A 21098-nucleotide genomic window follows, 5' to 3' on the forward strand; every position below is an offset into this window, starting at 1 on the left:
AGATCTAATACCAAAATAATAATATTTTGTAGATGTTTGTATGGGGAAACATTTGTTTTCTTTGGAAACCAAAATTCCACAGACAGAAGAGACCACAGGGTCTATGAGCAGGAGGAAACCACCTCCTGAGTAGGAATGCACCCTTCTGCCTTAGCCAGTTTGGCTCAGTGGATAGAGCATCAGTCTGCAGACTGAAGGGTCCTGGGTTTGATTCCAGTCAAGAGCAGGTACCTCGGTTACACGTTTCTTCCCAGCCCTGGTCGGGGTCGTGCAGGATGAAACTGATCCATGTGTTTTTCTCACATCGATATTTCTCTCTGTCTTTCCCTCTCTCTTCCACTTCTCTCTAAAAATCAATGGGAAAATATCCTCATGTGAGGATTAAATAAATAAAGTATAGCATTCTGAGTAGGCCCAACCACTGTGATTAGGCTTTGTTTCCTAACATACTTAGGTGTATGTATAGTGGGAAGCTTCAGAATTTGTGTGGCCTTTCCAATTGTATAAATACGATTTTCCAATGACCAGGGTTTGGTATTTTCCCTGGCCTTTCAATGTGAGAAAAGGATAATTCCAATAGAAAGCACTGGCTTCTGTTCACCTGAAAACTGGGGGCTTGCTCCATTCTGTCCAGAGACAAGAAGAAGGTTCAAAGAGCATGTCATGGTACAAGTAGCAGCTGATTGTTTGGCCAGTGAAAGCCCCTGTGTCACAGAGACAAACATTCGCAAAGCAGCAACACAATGGCTAATGGGGCCACAAGTATTACTACTATAGCTGTTAGGTTGGCTTACCACACTTGCATAGTTTCAGCTGGTAAGGATATAATGCGCTCAAATGGAGTCAGACAATTTATTACTTACATAGACAGCAAAAGCCAAATCAGCATGATGTAAGTAAATCAAGTCTCTAGTCCCACATGATGACATCAAATAGGAGAGACCAGATAACAGATGGTCCAAGGGATGTGGCATGCTGCTGTTGATGATCCACCTCTAAACTAAACCCAAGCAGTTTTATAGACTTACAGATACCTGAAGTTGTACCCCACAGAGTATAAAGTAGAAAGTCCTGCACTCAACTGAAACTAGGAGATGGATGAGAAATGGCCTTATGGCAGTTTCCCACAAGGTCTGTTATGAGAAACTGCTTCATGTCAGCTCCTCACTAGGCTGCTTATCTCCCTTTGCTCTAAGCAGGGTATTTTGCCTTGACTACAGTCAAACATTGTCCGGGTGGCCTGAGTGAAGACAAGCAAGGTTGCCAGGGTGCCACACAGAGAAGCTTTTCTACAACATATTGACCTTATTTGCTTCCCCAAGGACCAGAATTACTGGAATGATATTCAATGCCAAAATTTCTGAAGCACTTAGTAAGAGGTGACACTGAGTATTTCAGTGGGGCCCTGAATTAATGAAAAGAAAGTGATGGTGGAGTGAGGTAAGTGTGAAGTTTTTAACAGAATAATCCTGTCTTCTATCCATACAGAATAATGGAATTAACCACTCCAAATACAGTAGGCCGATCGGTGGAAAATATGTGTAGTGTACAATGAACGAAGTACTATACCAGCTATATGAATTCCCTAACTACTGACCTTTAGTCCTAGAAAAGGGTCTGGTAATACTCCCTGGAATTAATGCTGCTACTTCTGGTCAAATAGAGTAAGGTCAGGTCAACGGTTATGGCTCTAAAACAACCAGTCCAGTATAATCAGAAACATCTATCCCAGACAGTAATAGAACCTTAGGCTATAAATAATCCCATATCAGTGCTTTCTGAGACAGTCTACCTTAGTCCTGGCTAGCTGGGGAATCTACAACGAAGTGAGTTTGAAATATATTTCTTTTCTTTTTTTTTACATAATTTTTATTTCTTGAAGTATTACAAAGAGTATTACATATGTCTCCTCCCGCCCCCCCCCTTGACATTCCCCCGGCCTCCCCTACCCCCTAGTGTCTTGTGTCCATTGGTTATTCTTATATGCATGCATATAAGTCCTTCAGTTTATCTCTTAACCCCTCCCAAACCCTCCCCAGGCTTCCCACTGTAGTTTGACAGTCTGCTCAATGCTGCTCTGCCTCTGCATCTACCCCTGTTCATCAGTCTATACTGGTCCCCATTATCTGTCCCAACCTCACTGAAGCCGTCCCAACCTCACCGGGGCCGTTTCGTCCTCACCAGGGCCGTCTTGACCTCACCGGGGCCATCCCGACCTCACTGGGGTCATCCCTACCTCACCAGGGTTATCCCTACCTCACCGGGGCGGTTTCAACCTCACCGGGGCTGTCCTGACTTCACCGGGGCCATCTCAACCGCCCCGGGGCCATTCCGACTTCACCGGGGCCGTCCCAGCCTCACCAGGGCCGTTTCTGCCTCACCAGGGCTGTCTCGACCTCATCAGAGTTGTCCCGACCTCACCAGGGCCGTCTCGACCTCACCGGGGCTGTCCCGACCTCACTGAGGCCGTCCCAGCCTCACCGGGGAAACACAAAGTTTGGCACTCTGTCCCCTGCTGGGCGGCTCCCCACCAGACAAAATCTCCAGGTGTTCCTGGTGGCTGAACATCCAGCACGCCTGCTTGGACTTCGCCCTCCACCAAGTGCACAGACTGCCCGTCTGCTGTCCCCCAATGTCCCACGCGAGACTGAACCCGGTGGGCGTGCTTGTGCGCCTGCTGGTTCAGCGGTTCCACATCGCCAGCCCAGCTGGGCCCGGCCCTGGCCTGCCCCGAACCCAACTCCGCCCCCTGAGTTCGTCCCTCCCGGATGCGAGAAGCCGAAATCTTCAGCCTGCTGGGTTGGGCTCTGTACTTGGTGCCTCTGCACATCCTACTCAGACTCAATGCTCTTCTTTCTATGCGAGGAGTTGAAATCTGCAGTAGTTGGGTTGGGCTCTGTACTTGGTGTCTCTGCACATCCTACTCAGTCTCAATGCTCTTCTTTCTTTCCTTCCAGTTATAGAGCTTCCACTGGGCCAGCTTTCCCATGGTTCCGTATGATAGCTGTTTGTCCTATAGTTGGTAGTTTCGATGTTGTTGTCGGAGGCAGCACGCACAGGTCTGTACCTTATGCTGCCATCTTGGTTCTCCTGGGTCTGCTTCTTGAGTGTGTCTCCCATGGGTGTGTGGAGTTGAAGTCTGCAATTTGTTCGGTTAGGCTGCAAAAGCGCAGGTGGGTCTTTTTGTGTCCCTGGCACAGCTTGGATGGGGATGTAAATTGATTAGGGCTGGGTCTCAGGGAGTCGCCAGGGAGGAGCAAATAGCAATGGCGTCTCCATGGCTCCTCGCCTCTCTGGGGTTCTGGGACTTCACATCCCCCAGTGCTGGTGAGCAGCTGCGCGACAGAGCCTCCCTCACTTTCTGATGGCTGCAAGGCCATGCCACCTCTCCCCGTAGAGTCTGGTGCCTCATGATCCCGCCCGAACCAGCTCAGTGGATTTGAGTTTGTAAAAGCGCAGGCGTTTCCTCTTGTGCCTCTGGCACAGCTTGGATGAGGATGTAAATTGAGTAGGGCGGGGTCTCAGGGAGTTGCCAGGGCAGAGCAAATAGCAATGGCAGCATCTCCATGGCTCCTCGCCTCTTTGGGACACCGGGACTTTGCGTTCCCCAGTGCCGGCGAGCAGCTGCGCACCAGAGCCTCCCTCGCTTTCCAACCATTGCAAGGCTGTGCCGCCTCTCCCCATGGGGTCTGGGGCCTCAGAGACCCGCCCCGAGCAATCCGATTGAAAAAAAACCGTGCATCCTGTTGCAGCCTGCATGGCGTGCGACTGTGTACCTCTGTTTTTGGCGCCTCTGTAACTCCTACTCAGTCTCACTGAGCTTCTTTCTTTCCTTCCAGTTGTAGAACTTCCACTGGGCCAACTTCCCCATGGTTCTGAATGGTGGTTCTTTGTCTAATAGTTGGTAGTTTCAATGATGTTGTGGGAGGCAGCATGCACAGGTCTACTCCCTACGCCGCCATCTTGGTTCTCGAAATATATTTCTTTAAATATCGATATGGACAATGAATGATCATATAGCAACTAAGACTTACCTATGAAAAATGGAAACTAGAAGTGCATTAATTTTGGGTCATCTTAATAGATTCTGTAGCTTCCATCAATACTATGAGTTATTTTAAACATTTTTTGAATAAAAAGAATGAAATACTAGTTATTCATTTATCTTTAATATGACTAAATGTAGGAAAGGAATGCTTAAGATTTCTTTGCCAGTATTATACAGAGACAACATCTGACTTAATGCTGTTGGAAGACAATTCATATACTGTTTCAGACAAACAAGTCCTGCTCAGTGTGTGATGAAGGAAAAAAGAAGAAAAACCACATGCCATTGTAGTAATGTGACAAAAAAAAACACACATAATACTATCAGTTGAAGTCCAGTAACTATAACACAAGAAGGGGAAACCAGGGACATTCCCATGATGTAGGTAAGAGCTAATTGCACAAAACAACTCATGGTCTATTATCCAGGTAGGACAGGAACAGACCATGGGGGGTATGGAGAGTGGGAATCCACAAAAACCTTCAGAGAGTTCTACAGATGTAGAAACTGCAATGAAAATCCAATATAATTATCTTCACTAATTAAGGGCTACAGATAGACACTCAAAGTAATTTACTGTTATATGATTATTGTAGCCAATTAAAATGTTATGTGAAAAGTAAGATTTGAGCCCTAACTGGTTTGGCTCAGCAGATAGAGCGTCGGCCTGCGGACTGAAGGGTCCCAGGTTCAATTCCGGTCAAGGGCATGTACCTGGGTTGCGGGCACATCCCTAGTGGGGGCGTGCAAGAGGCAGCTGAATCGATGTTTCTCTCTCATCGATGTTTCTGACTCTCTATCCCTCTCCCTTCCTCTCTGTAAAAAAATCAATAAAATATATTTTTTTAAAAAAGTAAGATTTGAATCCCAAGACTTGTTTTTAGATAAAATTTAGAATGAAACTTGTTATAAATGATAATCAGAGTATATTCTCTCATATGTGATGCTTGAGAAAAGAAGGTAATAAGAGAGAGGAAAGGAGGTAATGAAAGTCAACTGACAGAAAAGCATTGAAAGACAAAAACCCCTTTGGAGGGGGTGATGCAGACTACTATAAACACCTTAATTTAGGGGCCTTAAACACTAGGACAGGGGTTCTCAACCTTCCTAATGTCGTGACCCTTTAATACAGTTCCTCATGTTGTGGTGACCTCCAACCATAAAATTATTTTCATTGCTACTTCATAACTGTAATTTTGCTACTGTTAGGAATAGTAATGTAAATATCTGATATGCAGGATGTATTTTCATTGTTACAAATTGAACATAATTAAGCATAGTGATTAATCACAAAAACAATATGTAATTATATATGTGTTTTCTGATGGTCTTAGGCTACCCCTGTGAAAGGGTCGTTCGACCCCCAAAGGTGTCGAGACCCACTGGTTGAGAACCGCTGCTTTAGGATGAAGACTATGATTTCTCCAACGAAGTGGCTAAGGGAACCTCATGTGGTCATATTTGTGCTTATACTCAGGCTGCTTTTTTACCCCAAGGACTTCATTCTGACTACAGAGTTTCCTTCCCTTTTAACAATATGGGACACAAAGAAGTAGTAGCATATATATAGCATATTAGTGGGCAGAAAGAGAAGTTCTGTTTAAGACATTTTAGGTTAAGGCAAATAGTCATTTATAGGACCCTGAATCTTCAAAGAAAAATTATGACTGGATAGAGCTATGGGAATTGTCAGTGTGCAGAATGAAACTGAAGTCATGCAAATGGATGGCATTATACAGGGAAAAGGCAGAAGTCAAAAAAGAAATTTTAGGAAGTGAATGAGTAAGAGGTCTAGTAAGATGGAGTGCATAAAGGAAGCCTTCTTCTAAAAGTAGAGTTGATGCCTTAACCAGTTTGGCTCAGTGGATAGTGCGTGGGCCTGCGACTGAATGGTCCCAGGTTCAATTCCGGTCAAAGGCATGTACCTTGGTTGCAGACATATCCCCAGTAGGGGGTGTGCAGGATGCAGCTGATCAATGTTTTTCTCTCATTGGTGTTTCTAACTCTTTATCCCTCTCCCTTCCTCTCTGTAAAAAATCAATAAAATATATTTAAAAAATTAAAAAAATAAAAGTAGAGTTGATCATATGATATGAATTATTCTTTAGGTGGTGGTTCTCAACCTTCTGGCCCTTTAAATACAGTTCCTCATGTCGTGACCCAACCATAAAATTATTTTCATTGCTACTTCATAACTGTAATGTTGCTACTGTTCTAAGTCGTAATGTAAATATCTGATATGCAGGATGGTCTTAGGCAACTCCTGTAAAAAGGTCGTTCGACCGCCAAAGGGGTCTCGACCCACAGGTTGAGAACCGCTGCTTTAGAGGAATGCAAAGCAAAAAGAATCCATTAAAATCCATTTTTTTCTTCACAAAAAGACTAGATCTATGAGTCAAATACTTATATTCACCATTATTTGTATTAATAAGAGCACAGTTGATAATTTAATTCAATGATATTTGAATGGATAAGCTCATCAATTCAACAAATATTTTTGAGCATCTACCATATGCTTGCCACCATGTTAAACTAAGGGCAACTACCCTTTCTAACTAATTTACATGGTATCCTCTTATTCATTCAACATTCATTAAGCACTTAATGATGATGCTGGAAATGCACACATAGTGTTTCTCTTCTTAAACAGTTTCACTATGTGTTTACTGTGTAAAACAGACAATCGGAAGAGGCAGCCCAAAAGCATGCTTCATGCAATGGGGCCTCCTGAAAAAAGCTCCTAGATTTAATGTCAGACAGATCTAGATTAGAATTCCAACTCCACCACATACCTCAAAGTAAACTGGGGCACTGCACCTCTCTGAAATGCAGTGTCCTCCCTATAAAATAGGGATGAATGTTATGTACTGTACAAGGTAATAAAAATAATGAAAGTTAAATATCTGGTAAAATTTAGCAGGTTATTGTCATTGCTGTTGTTGTTATTATTACTACTAGAGGCCTGATGCATGATATTCGTGCAAGAGTAGGCCTTTGAAGCCCCAGCTGCCGTGGCCCTCGCAGCCTCGGCTTCGTACAGAAAGTCGTCCGGATGGTCATTCCACTGCTCAGCCATTCGGTCAATTTGCATGTTACACTTTTATTATTATAGATTATTAAGGAAGATAATCCATGTGTTGTAGTTTCTTGATATATGAGAAGAAAAAATAATTTGGGCAATCTTCTGAATAAGGAATTCACTATATTCCTATGAAGGATATAGCTTCCAAGAGTGGATTTGGATTTCAGAGAAAAAGCAAAACTATATAGGATTTTCCACAGTCCCCTTCCTGGTCTTCTGAGGACCCTCCTATCTTCTTCCTCTTATCAGCCCTGATGAAGTAGGCTAAAGTCAACCCACTACAATGGCAAGGAGTCCAGAAATATTCAGCATCCTGAATGCTGGTGCTGGGAACCAGGCATAAACTAAATAGATAAAGATAATATAGATACTCTGATGCCTGGCTAATGAGGCTGAGAATCTGGCAGAGAACTAGCCCCAATTAAATGGTTAAGAACTGAAATGCAAATGAGGAACACATTTGCATTTGAATGAGAAATGAGAAAAAGTGGCAGCCAACTTAGAATGATTAGGCATAAACAACATTTGAGAAAGTGGTTAGGTCTATATAGGTGGATGGGGCTTTCTAGAAGCACTGTGAAGGTAGTACCTGCAGGTTGGAGGCTTTCAAGTATCTGTGGATGGGCACATTTGGGTTAAGGACTGGTAATAAATGACTGGAGAGACCATTAAAAAGGACATGGTTATAGTGTGAGGAAAGAAGTAATAAATCTTGAACTCGGACAATAGCAATGAGAATTGACTATTCAAAACTGCAAAGGTCAATTCTATAAACCGGATGAACATTCATAGTTTAGAGAAAGAATCAAAGTAAATGCTAATAATAAATATTAACACCTACATTTTCATTTTAAAGAACTTTAAAATTCAAAGAACATATTGATTTTGCAATATAGCTCATATTATTACAACAAAAACATTTGCATTTTCAGACTGTTTATGAGTCTAAGGAAAAAATTTCTTCTGTATGTAGTAATATTTTTGTGATAAATCCTAGGGAAAAATAAGTAAGATACTGAAGTATGATAAAATTACATAGGAAAGTAAATATATCCTTGCCAAAATCATTACTCTGGACCCATGAGTAATACTAACACAGAGTAAAAGACGAAGAATATATTCCATTAACTTTTTTTCCAGTTACAGCAAATTTTAAAACTAGTCATATGTTTTTAACTTTGCCAGCTTCCTCCCTGAAACAAACATGTCAGAGAGGATTACTGTGGCTAGTTAGTCACATCGATTTTTTTTTTTTTTTTTTTTACAAAATTAGAATGCATAACATTAGAAACCAAACCACAAAGAACAGACACATTGAAGACAGACTGGAGCAGAACATACAGTGCTCTGAGTAACAAGACTTTGTCATTTAAATGGAAGAGTTTGGTTACCTAGCACTCCAGAAAATAATACATATCTTCTAAAAACACAGTTTTAAAAAAAGGGAAAAATAGAACACAAGATAGTTAGTTCAAGTCAGGGATGTAAAATACAACAGATTTTCCTAAAGAAATCCTAAGTTCTAAATTTCAAGGTACTAAAAAAAAATGCACCTAAGAAATTCAAATCTTGCTGTAACCGGTTTGGCTCAGTGGATAGAGCGTCGGCCTGCGGACTGAAGGGTCCCAGGTTCGATTCTGGTCAGGGGCATGTGCCTTGGTTGTGGGCACATCTCCGGTGGGGGGGGGGTGCAGGAGGCAGCTGATTGATGTTTCTCTCTCATCGATGTTTTTGACTCTCTGTCCCTCTCCCTTCCACTCTGTAAAAAATCAATAAAATATATTTTTAAAAAAATAAATTCAAATCCTTATTTAAATTCTGGCTCATTTAATTGACAAGCCTTTCAAGTTCTTCATCAGTATGTGAATGAGCTTGAAAATAAGTATATCAGTTACTACCACTCAATACCGAAGAAAGTAGAGCAACCATTGAACATTTTTAATGTTTTTTTAAATTGATTTTTAGAGAGAAGGACTTCCCCTACTAGGGATCAAGCCTACCACCCTAGGTGTGTGCCCTGACCAGGCATCAAACCAGAGGACTCTTGGTTCATAGGTCAATGCTCAACCATTTAGCCATACCAGCCAGGACCATTGAGCATTTTTAAGAGCTCTGATTATCCCTGCCTTGTGGCACTTTAACTCTCAACTCATTGGGCTCAATAACATTTACTTTTTTTACTTTAAAAAGGGTAAAGCTAGTATACACACCCCTTACACAGCAAAGGTGTTCAGTAAATGTTGAGTTAAAGCTTGGCATGTATTGTATAAAGCCATTTCCTTGAGAGACTATAAAAGTCAACTGCACTGACAATATTATGGTCCCCAAGGTTTTCAGGATAACCAAACACTGCACTTAGTATTTCCTGTCAAAAGTCCTAAAAGAAAGATTTATATTTTGTCTGTTATTCCCATACATATATAAGTGAGAACATACATGCAAACACTTGCACCAATTTGTCCTTTTTAATTTTGCCTTATCTATGTTCATGTTGACCAATGTCAACCCAATAAATTTAATAAGTAAAATTAAAAATTGAAAAAACAAAAATAAATGAATGGGACTATGTCAAACTAAAAAGCTTCTGCTCAGCAAAAGAAACTGACAACAAAACCATATGATTTCACTAATATGTGGAATATAAAACTGAAACTTGTGAACACAAACAGCAGTGTGGTAATTGACAGAGAGAAGGGGGTAGGGGTGAAAAGAGGGTCCTAATATATGGTGACAGGAGAAGATTTGACTTTGGGTGATGGGCACATGGTGCAATATAGAGATCTTGTAACACAGAAGACCACACCTGAAACCTATATGTTCATGTAGACCAATGTCACCCCAATTAGAACCATTATCTCAAATACCTGTCATATATGTTTTTCTGGTCATAATAATGACAATGTTTCACCAACTGGGGTGTATAATTAAATCAATCCTCTGTATCCAACACATACGAAAAACAAACAAAAGGGCTCCTGGTCACCAAATCCAGCTGTCTTCTCTTAGATCTATCCTTTCTAAACTTTACATGCTATCTGATACAATCAGTTTTAAGCACACTCCTCTCTTAACTTTGGTAACTTTTTGGTCTTTGGTCTCCTCTCCCTTCCTCCCTGCCATCTTGTCTGAATGCCATTTGATCAGCGACACTCAGTGTGACCCGAGGGCCAGCAACTATCATTTGGAAACTTGTTAGAAATGAAATCTCAGGCCTCATTCCATACAACAGAAACTCTGGGCATGGGGCCCAGAAATCTGCACATTCTTGTGATTATTGTGCACACTGATGTTTGAAAACCACTTGTACTAAACCATTTGTTGAAGACATATGGAAGGAATCTACAAATATAGGACTGGAGCTCGAACAGGATGGGAGATGTTAATACATCCACATTTTGAAGTTAATTGCTACTGAAATTGTTTCTTTTAAGAAACAGCAAATAAAAATAGTTACTATTTTTAGGTATTATAAAGCCACACTTTGATATTATGATATGCTGTTAATATACCTGATATCAGTTATTAGGTGTTATAATTACATTTTACAGATAAAGAAACTGACACTTAGAAAAGGAAGTTTAATATGTTGCCTTCAAATTCTATGCCCTTGACCACCATATTATTGTCTCTTGCATAAAGTGGGAAAGAAAGTATTGGACAGAACCCTAAGAAGATGACTCAGGAGAAATGACTGAAGTTGACCAAAGAATTAAAGAAAAACCCAGAAATATGGGAAGTTTAGGTGAGGAAAATTTTAAGGAGGAAGCTATAATCACAGTGGTTTGGATTTTTTTTCAGTGAGTTTAAAGACCACAGAAAATGTAGAACTTAAAAAAAAAAAGTACCAAGGAGTAACAAAATGGCAGCAGAATAGACGGGCGTGTCCTGAACCTTGTCCTGGAGCAGACAGAATGAGCAGCTGAAAAGAATAACATCCACCCAGAACTGGCAAAGGAGACTCACCTGGAAAAAGGTAAAATCAAGGATCTGGGCAGGAGAGATCTGCCAGACCTCTGAGTCCAGAGGGTCAGAGGGAAACCACAGAGCACCATGCCCAATCCCTAGGGACAGGCATAGCATCTGACTGTGGAAAGGAGGTCCGCAGGACTGTTGGTGGCAGGGGATTCTAGATCTGAGTCCACAGTCAAGAAAGACTGAGCCCAGAGGGGGAAGCCTGAAGGGCTGACCAGGCCGCACAGTGCCGACAGGAGAGGAGCTCGCAGAGGCGCAATCTTTCCCCTCTTTGTAGCCTGTGCTTTTCTTCACTAAACCTAGTTCACAGGACCTTTCAGGTATGGGCACATACCCGTGGCTGAGGTGAAGAAGGTGTGGACTTGTAGAGTCTGGGGAGAGTCTGGGGGGAGGAGAGGATCCAGGAGAAGTGGCAGAGAGACTGGTGCTGAGTCATACCTGAGCCCCAGACCTGGACAGCCATTTTCTCCTGAAGAGATAGCCCTTCCATCCAGTCTCCAGGCAACCAATACAGCCACACCCAGATTATACCCTGAATGGTACAAAGAATTAAAAAAAAAAATCTGAATAGTTCTTAAGAGTCCAAAGGGACTGGCCTAAAGAGAGGCCTACAATCCCAGCAACAGGAAACTGAGAAACAGTACAGTACACAAGACTCGGATCTTAAGCCAGGCAAAGGAACAACACTTCACTTTTTCATTTTTATTTTATTATTATTTTGTTATCTCTTTTTTTCTGCTTTTTTTTACTTTCTTTTTTTTTGTTTGTTGCTTTATTTTCTATTTCTTTTTGCATTATTTTCCATCATTCTATTTTATTTTATTTGCTATTTTTTATTTTTATACCATTTTTAAATAATTTTTTGTAAATTTATTAATATTATTTTCTTCTCATTCTCTTTCTTCTTATCCACTCATCCCCTTTCTACTTCCTCTATACTGAACATATTCATCCAATTCTTAACCTTATTTTCTGTATATAAACTCAGCATCTACAGATTCTGCCCCCACTCTCTTTGCTGGATATTTGGTGTTTGTTTGCATTTTTTTAGTTTATCTGTTTGTTCTGTGGCGTTTTCTCTCTTTCTCTCTCTCTCTCTCTCTCTCTCTCTCTCTCTCTATATATATATATATATATATATATATATATCCTCCTTTTTCTTTTCTCTGTTACCTTCTTTCTCTCTCTTTGGTATCATTTTTGCTGTCTTTTCCTTCCACAAATTCTCTTTTCTCAGTTGGTCATTTATATTGGGGTTACGATGTCATGAGTACATTAGTGTTTTGTTCCCTTTCTGTTGTGTCTTGTCAAGGAGAATTTTATCCTTTCCAGTCAATGTTCTAGAGAGCAAGCCACATAACCAGACACTTGGAGAGGAAATGACATCCACGAAATGGTCAATAATATCTCAGACCCAACTACAGAGGCAGAAAGAAGGCAGCCATGAGGGAGAGAGCATGAGTGAGTGAGGGAGCAAAAGAGGAGTGTGTGGTCATGTGGTGTGTGTGTGTGTGTGTGTGTGTATGTGTGTGTGTGTGTGTGTGTGTGTGTGTGTGTGTGTGTGTGAATTAGTCACAGTAAGAACCTGCAGACATTCAGGGGCAGGCTAACTGAGCTTGCCTAACTAGGCAGCCTCTGCTACCATTGCAAACAGTAAGGGGAGGCCAGCTCTTTCTCAGAGGCCTCGCCTTTTTGAAGGGGAGAGCTGCTATAACTGGAAGTCCAGCCTTACCTCCACCCAGGGTGCCCTCAAGTAACACCTGGGACTCTATGGCCACCCATGTCAGGGACCTGCTACCTCGGAAGTGGCCCCACGGTCACCGAGTCTCCAGCCACCGCAGGCGCAGGCTCCTGTGAGTTACAAAGGGCATTCCCCTCTGACCGGCCCAACAATTTAACCCAGGGCAGTGTGACCACATGAGCAGCAGCCCCATGAGCAGCCCACCCCAGGCCGAAGAGCAGCAGCCTCACGTGGCGTGCCCCTGTCCAAGGAGCAGCAGCTGTGTGAGAGGCCAACTCTTCTGCCCAAGGAGCAAGCAACCATGCGAGCAGCCTGACCCATCTGAGGAGCAGCAGCTGCACAAGCAGCCCGCCAACAACTAAGGAGCAGCAGCACCGCGCACCCCACCCCCATACAAGGAGCAGTAGAACTGCAAGCAACCTGCCCCCGTCGGAGAAGCAGCAGCCACATGAGCAGCCTACCCCCATCCAAGGAGCAGCAACTGTGTGAGTAGCCCACCCCCGTCCAAGCTGCAACAGCCACGTGAGCAGCCCGCCCTCATTTGAGGAGCATCAGCCACCCGAACAGCATGCCCCAATCTGAGAAGCAGCAGGGACACAAGCAGACTGCCCATGTCTGAGGAGCAGCAGCCCTGAGCAGACTGTACTGATGTGAGCAGCAGCAGCCACACGCAGCCTGCACCCATCCAATGAGCAGCAGCCGGGTAAGAGGACTGCCTCCACCTGAGGAGCAGCAGCTGCACGTACAGCTCACTCCTGTCCAAGGAGAAGCAGCAGCGCAAGCAGCCCGTCCACTATCTGAGGAGCAGCAGTTGCCCAAGAAGCCTGCCCCCATCCAAGGAGCAGAGGCTGCATGAGCATCCTGATCCCGTACGAGGAGCAGCAGCCCTGCAAGCAACCTGCCCCTGTCCAAGGAGCAGCAGCCTCATGAGCAGCCCACCCCTTCCAAGGAGCAGGAGCCACATGCAGCCAGCTCCCATTCAAGGCGTGGCAGCCACATGAGCAGTCCACTCCCATCTGAGGAGCAGCAACCATGTGAGCTGCCCACCCCCATCCAAGAAGCAGCAGCCTCATGATCAGCCCGCCCCCGCCCAAGGAGCAGCAGGTATGTGAAAAGCCACCCCGCCAGCGAGAGGAGCCCCCACTGCTGCCAACAGCACCCACCAGAGGAGCCGCTGCCAACTGAGGTGCAGCCGCTGTCGTGACTGCCCGAGGAGTAACCGCAGCCCAAGGAGTCACTGCCACCAAAGGAGAAGCCCTGCACAACTCAACATCTAGATTCTTCTGTGAGATCAAAAATGGGTAGACAAATGAACCCCAAAAGGAAAGAAAAGGAGGCATTACCAGAAAAGCAGCTAAGTGAAACAGAGGCATGCAATATGTCAGAAAAAGAATTCAGCATAAGGGTCATACAGTTCATAAACCCGATGGATGAAAAACTCAACAATTTAGGTAAGAATCAAGAAGAAATGAAGAGTGATATAGCTGCAATAAAAAACACCATGGAAGGTTTCAACAGTAAACTAGGAGAAGTGGAGGACTGAATTAGCAAATTAGAAGACAGGGAAGCAAAACACAGCCAAACTGAACTGCAATTGGAGAAAAAAAATTAAAAGACAGGAAGAGAGCCAAAGGGAGCTATGGGACAACATGAAACGAAGCAATATAATAATAGGGGTACCAGGACAACAGGAAGAGGAACAATGGTTAGAAGACCTATATGAAGAAATAATGTCAGAAAACTTCCCTGAGGTGGGGAAGAAAAAAGTCACACAAGCACAGAGAATCCAAAACAAAATGAACCTGAAAAGACCCACACCAAGACATATCATAATTACCATGGCAAATGTGCAAGACAAAGAGAGAATCTTAAAGGCTGCAAGAGAGAGACAGAAAGTTATATAAAAGGGCTCTCCCATTAGATTATCAAAAGATTTATCAACAGAAATACATCAGGCCAGAAAAGAATGAAAGGAAATTTACAAAGTTATGCAAAGCAAGGGACTGAATCCAAGAATACTCTATCCAGCAAGGTTATCATTCAAAATTGAATGGGAAATAAGGAGCTTCACAGACAAAAAAAAAAACAACAACAAAAAAAACAATAAACAACAACAACAACAACTAAGGGAGTTTATCACAACCAAACCAACAATGCAAGAAATGCTAAAGGGATTGGTGTAAAAACAAAAACAAGAAATAAAGGTAAGAAGGAAAGAGCACAAAAAATAAAAATGGCTACAAACAAGTACCTTTAAACGTAAATGGATTAAATGCTCCAAATAAAAGACATCGAGTGACTGAATGGATAAAAACATGGCCCATATATATGCTGTCTACAAAAGACTCTCCTCAGAACACGGGGCTCACACAGACTTAAAGTGAAGGGATGGAAAAATATATTACAGGAAAATTAAAATGAAAAAAAAAAGCTGGAGTAGCAATACTAATATCTGACAAAATATACCTCATAGTGAAGGCCATAACAAGAGATGAGGAAGGCCACTTCATAATTCTAAAGGGATTAATAAAACAAGAGGATATAACCCTGATAAACATATATGCACCCAATGAAGGAGCACCCAAATACATAAACAAAACTCCTGGAAAATATTAAGGGAGAGATTAACAACAATAAAAAAATAGTAAGGACTTTAATACACCACTGACATCACCCGATAAATCCTCTGGACAAAAAATAAGCAAAGAAACAGGAATCCTAAATGACTCACTAGATCAGATGGGCCTAATCAACATCTTCAGAACATTTCACCCCAAAGCCATGGAATATAAGTTCTTCTCAAGTGCACATGGGACATTTTCAAAAATAGACCACATATTGGGTCACAAGCAAAGTCTCCCCAAATTCAAGAAGATTGAAATCATACCAAGCATCTTCTCAGACCACAATGGCATAATAGTAGAAATAAACTACAATAACAACAAGCCAAAACACTCAAACACTTGGAAGCTGAACAACATGTTATTAAATATTGACTGGGTTACCAATGAGATCAAAGAAGAAATTAAAAATATCCTGGAAACTAATGACAATGAAAACACAATGATCCAAAACCTATGGGACACAATGAAAGCAGTCCTGAGAGGGAAGTTTATAGCTCTACAGGCCTATCTCAACAAACAAACAAAAACACGGTAGTAAATCATCTAACTCTACATCTCAAAGAATTAGAAAGGGAGCAATAAGAAAAGCCCAGAGTGAGCAGAAGGAAGGAGATAATAAAGATTAGAGCAGAAATAAATGACATAGAATAAAAAAAAATACATAAAATCAATGAAACCAAGAGCTGGTTCTTTGAAAGGATTAACAAGATTGCTGAACCTCTAGCCAGGCTCACCAAGAAGCAAAGAGAGAGGACCCAAATAAGCAAAATCAGAAATGATAGAGGCAAAATAACAACAGACCCCATAGAAATACAAATGGTTATTAAAAAATACTATGAACAACTCTACTCCAACAAGCTAGACAACCTGAAGGATATGGACATATTCCTAGAAAAATACAAGCTTCCAAAACTCAATCAGGAAGAATCTAAAAATCTCAATAGGCCACTAACTATAGAAGTAATTGAAGCAGTAATCAAAAAGCTTCCAGCAAACAAAAGTCCAGGGCCAGACGGCTTCACATGGTAGTTTTACCAAACATTCAAGGAAGAACTAAAACCTATCCTCCTCAGACTACTACAAAAAATTCAAGAGGAAGGAACACTTCCAAGCTCATTCTATGAAGCCAGCATAACGCTAATACCAAAACCAGATAAAGACAACACAATGAAAGAGAATTACAGGCCAATATCCCTCATGAACATAGATGCCAAAATCCTCAACAAAATCCTAGCAAATCGGATCCAGCAGTGTATCAGAAAGATCATACACCATGACCAAGTAGGATTTATCCCAGGGATGCAAGGATGGTACAACATCCGCAAATCAATAAACGTGATACATCACATAAAAAACTGAGAGTTAAAAATTACATAGTCTTATCAATTGATGCAGAAAAGGCATTTAAAAAAACCAACACCCTTTCTTGATTAAAACTCTCCGCAAGGTGGAAATAAAAGGATTATACCTGAACATAATAAAAGCCATATATGACAAACACACAGCCAACATCATTCTCAATGGGCAAAAACTAAAACCATTTCCCCTAAGAACAGGAACAAGACAGGGATGCCCACTCTCACCACTCCTGTGCGACATAGTACTGGAAGTACTAGCCACTGTGATCAGACAAGAAGAAGAAATAAAAGGCATCCAAATTGTAAAAGAAGAAGCAAAACTGTCCTTATTTGCAGATGACATGATACTGTACATGGAAAACCCTAAAGACTCCATCAAAAAATTATTAAACTTAATAAATGAATTTGGCACTGTAGCAGAAGAAAAAATTACAACAATAATCTATGGCATTTCTATACACCAATAGTGAACTTATAGAAAGAGACACTAAAAAAGCAATCCCATTTACCACTGCACCCAAAAAAAATGAAGATAGCTAGGAATAAAGTTAACTGAGGAGGTAAAAGACCTATATGCGAAAAACTACAAGACACTGAAAAAAGAGATAGAGGAAGACATAAACAGATGGAAGAGCATACCATGTTCATGGATTGGTAGAATCAACATCATCAAAATGTACATACTACTCAAAGCAATCTATTGATTCAATGCACTCCCCATTAAAATACCAAGGACATATTTCACAGACCTAGAACAAACTTTCCAAAAATTCATCTGGAATAAAAAAAGACCCCAAATAGCTGCAGCAATCCTAAGAAGAACAAAGGAGGTGGGATCTCAATACCAGATATCAAGTTGTATTACAAAGCCACTGTTCTCAAAACTGCCTGGTACTGGCGCAAGAACAGACATATAGATCAATGGAATAGAATAGAGAACCCAGAAATTGACCCAAATCACTATGCTCAATTAATATTTGACAAAGGAGGCATGAACATACAATGGAGTCAAGACAGTCTCTTCAACAAATGGTGTTGGGAAAATTAGACAGATTCCTTCCAAAAAATGAAATTATACTACCAACTTACACCATACACAAAAATAAACACAAAATAGATAAAGGACTTAAACATAAGATGGGAAACCATAAAAATACTAGAGGAATCCACAGGTAGCAAAATCTCAGACATATGCTGAAGCAATTTCTTCACTGATACAGCTCCTAGGACAATGGAAACTAAAGAGAAAATAAACAAATGGGACTACATCAAAATAAAAAGCTTGTACACAGCAAAAGAAACCATCAACAAAACAACAAGAAAACCCACTGCATGGGAGAACATATTTGCCAATGTCATCACTGATAGGGTTTAATCTCCCACGTTTACAGGGAACTCATACAACTTAAAAAAAAGGAACATAAACAATCCAATCAAAAAATGGGCAACGGACCTAAATAGATACTTTTCGAAAGAAGACAGAAGGAAGACGAAGAGACATATAAAAACATGCTCAAAGTCACTAATCATCCGAGAGATGCAAACCAAAACAACAGTGCAGTACCATCTCACCCCTGTCAGAATGGCTATCATCAACAAATCAACAAATGACAAGTGCTGGAGAGGATGCGGAGAAAAAGGAACTCTCGTGCAATGCTGGTGGGATGCAGACTGTTACAGCCACTGTAGAGAATAGTATGGAGTTTCCTCAAAAAGTTAAAAATGGAACTCCCATTTGACCCAGTGATCCCACTTCTAGGAATATATCCCAAGAAACCAGAAACACCAACCAGAAAGGACATATGCACCCCTATGTTCACAGCAGCACAATTCACCATGGCTAAGATTTGGAAACAGCCTAAGTGCCCATCAGCAGATGAGTGTAATAAAAAAACTGTTGTACATCTACACAATGGAATACTATGCTGTGGTAAAAAAGAAAGAATTCTTACCATTTGTAACAGCATTGATGGAACTGGAGAGCATTATGCTAAGTGAAATAAGCCAGTCAGAGAAAGATAAATATCACATGTTCTCACTCACTTATGGAATATAATGAACAACATAAACTGATGAACAAAAACAGATCCAGAGACAGAGAAGCATCGATCAGACTGTCAAACCTCAGAGGGAAAGTAGGGGAGGGAGGGGATAAGTGGGAGAGATCTGCCAAAGGACTTGTATGCAAGCAAATGGGGGTATAGGGGGGCAATGAGGGAATACGGATACATATATAATACCTCAATCAATAAAGAAACTTTAAAAAAACACACAAGACAGACAAGGGGATCTATTGATTAAAGCAACAACAAAATATCAACCAATTGCAATGTATGGACCTTTTTTGGATCCCTAATCATATAACTAAACTCTTAAGATGCAAAAACATCCTAAAAAAAGAGAAAACGTAAATACTCTATTTTATCATATTAAGTAATTATGTTTAACTTAAAAAAAAAAGTTCCATGAAGAAAAAGTGCTTTTACATTTAGGTAGAGAAGGGATAAATTAAGTGAGGGGGTGGGAAATAGAAGTTACTAAGAGCCAGGATAGGTTTTCTGCTTTTGAGGCACAGAAACCTGTTCACTTAACACTTGGGTTGGAGGGAACTGTGCCTTTAAATACATTTCAGATCTGAAAGTAAATGTTTATAAAACAGAATTCACAATCAAGGGAAAGGGGTGGAGGAGGAGGAAGTTCAATTTTTGTTGTATTAAGTTAAACAAATGAGTAAAAAATCAACATCCATGCTTGAGAGCACATATATCATTTTTCATAAAGATGCTAAGCCTGAAAATGAAAGCCATAGAACCTTATCAAATATTACAATATTTGCCCTAGTGTTTTGTATTCCCAATATCATTTTAAGGATTCAAAAGTGAGTCTTCCCAAGAACTTGGCAGCACCTATACACACACACACACACACACACGCATACACACACACACACACAATAATTCACTCTTGATTGAACCAATCAACAGCACCCTAATCAACTTTTCACTTACCCTGACTGGATCACCTTCATATCCTTCAAAGTCTAGCTTTATTTATATTATGCCTATCACAAGGCAATAATTTAGCTCTAAGTTTTAACACCACCTCTTCACCCTTTCCTTCAATTACTTCCTCTTAAATGCCATTACTTTCTCATTTCTCCTGAAGGGACATTTAAAGACTACATCAACAGACCAATTACAAAACCAGAGGCTGCAGCCTGAGTCTGAATACAAATTCCCAATCCTATCTCCCTCTCAACGCTGTTCCTACCACGGATCAACATCAGCAGACCAGGAAGGGGGGGGGGGGGGGAAATACTGAGGCAAGAAGGTAGTTCCCTTCCTTCCACTTCCTCCATGCCTGCTCCCCTGCTCCCCTAAGCCCAGGGCCAAAGGAGGGCCTCATTCTAACCCCATCCACCAACCCCCCTCCGCCACAGCTTAGAAAACAGTCATCGCCTTTGTTAAAATGTCCATGACCACAGTGGACCAGAAGACGGGCACATTCCCTGGGATCGGGAGAAGGGAAGTCACAAGAACGCTGTGCTCTCCTTGGCAACAGCCTGGGGTGACTGCCCATGTCCCCTAAATCCTCTCCCCAGCGATGAGGAACGCCCCTGGTAACTCTGCACTCTGATACGACAGAGCAGCGGAAGAGATGGCCCGGGTCACCGCTCAGGGGCACCCAGTAGGGGTACTGAACTTGAAGCTGGGACACTCTCCAACCCCCTTAACAAGCCTCGCGGTCCTGCCAAACCTGAGTACGCACTTCCAGCCTGTGAAGCCCTTTCCTTTAATTTTTCTATTCACACATACCCCCACCCGCTCCCGCCACCAGGCACTCCGCTTCCCACGAGGCCCGTACCCTGGACACTCCCAGGCAGCGCAGCCAACCCTGCTGCCGCCTGTATGGCCGATTTCTCCTTACGGGACCCAAGCTTCCCGGAACAGTCACCCGCACACACCCCAAACCCTCTCGGGAAGCTCAGCCTGAATCTTGTTCCTCAGCTGCGAGCCCGCAAGGCCACCTCACCCACCAGGGCGTCCCGCGCCGCTACTCCCAGCTCTGCGAATCACCAGCTGCGCCTGCGCGCTCCCAATGCCTCGCAGCCTGTAGGAGTCCTGAGCAAGGAGCTGATGGGCTGGGCGGAGGAAGTGGGGGCGCGCAGGGCGGGGTTAGGAGGGGGGCTGGGCCAGACTGGGTGGGAAACGCAGGGGCAGGGCCTCCGCTGTCTTGGTGTGGAAGACTAAGGGTTCTAGGCGTCCGGATTGAG

The 21098-nt window shown here is 42.2% G+C and overlaps 1 protein-coding gene across 1 annotated transcript in view; it reads right to left on the reverse strand.

The window, feature by feature from the left end:
- PRRG1 (proline rich and Gla domain 1) overlaps positions 1–20912 on the reverse strand; it is a 222081-nt gene extending 201169 nt beyond the window's left edge. Inside the window, exon 1 of the mRNA XM_081115421.1 lies at positions 20862–20912. The gene's annotated coding sequence lies outside the window, so the exon portion shown is untranslated. The remainder of the gene's footprint in view (positions 1–20861) is intronic.
- Between the last annotated feature and the right edge of the window lie 186 nt (positions 20913–21098).

Source organism: Myotis nattereri (assembly GCF_964212035.1).
Source record: "Myotis nattereri genome assembly, chromosome: X".
In the NCBI taxonomy this organism is placed as follows: domain Eukaryota; kingdom Metazoa; phylum Chordata; class Mammalia; order Chiroptera; family Vespertilionidae; genus Myotis; species Myotis nattereri.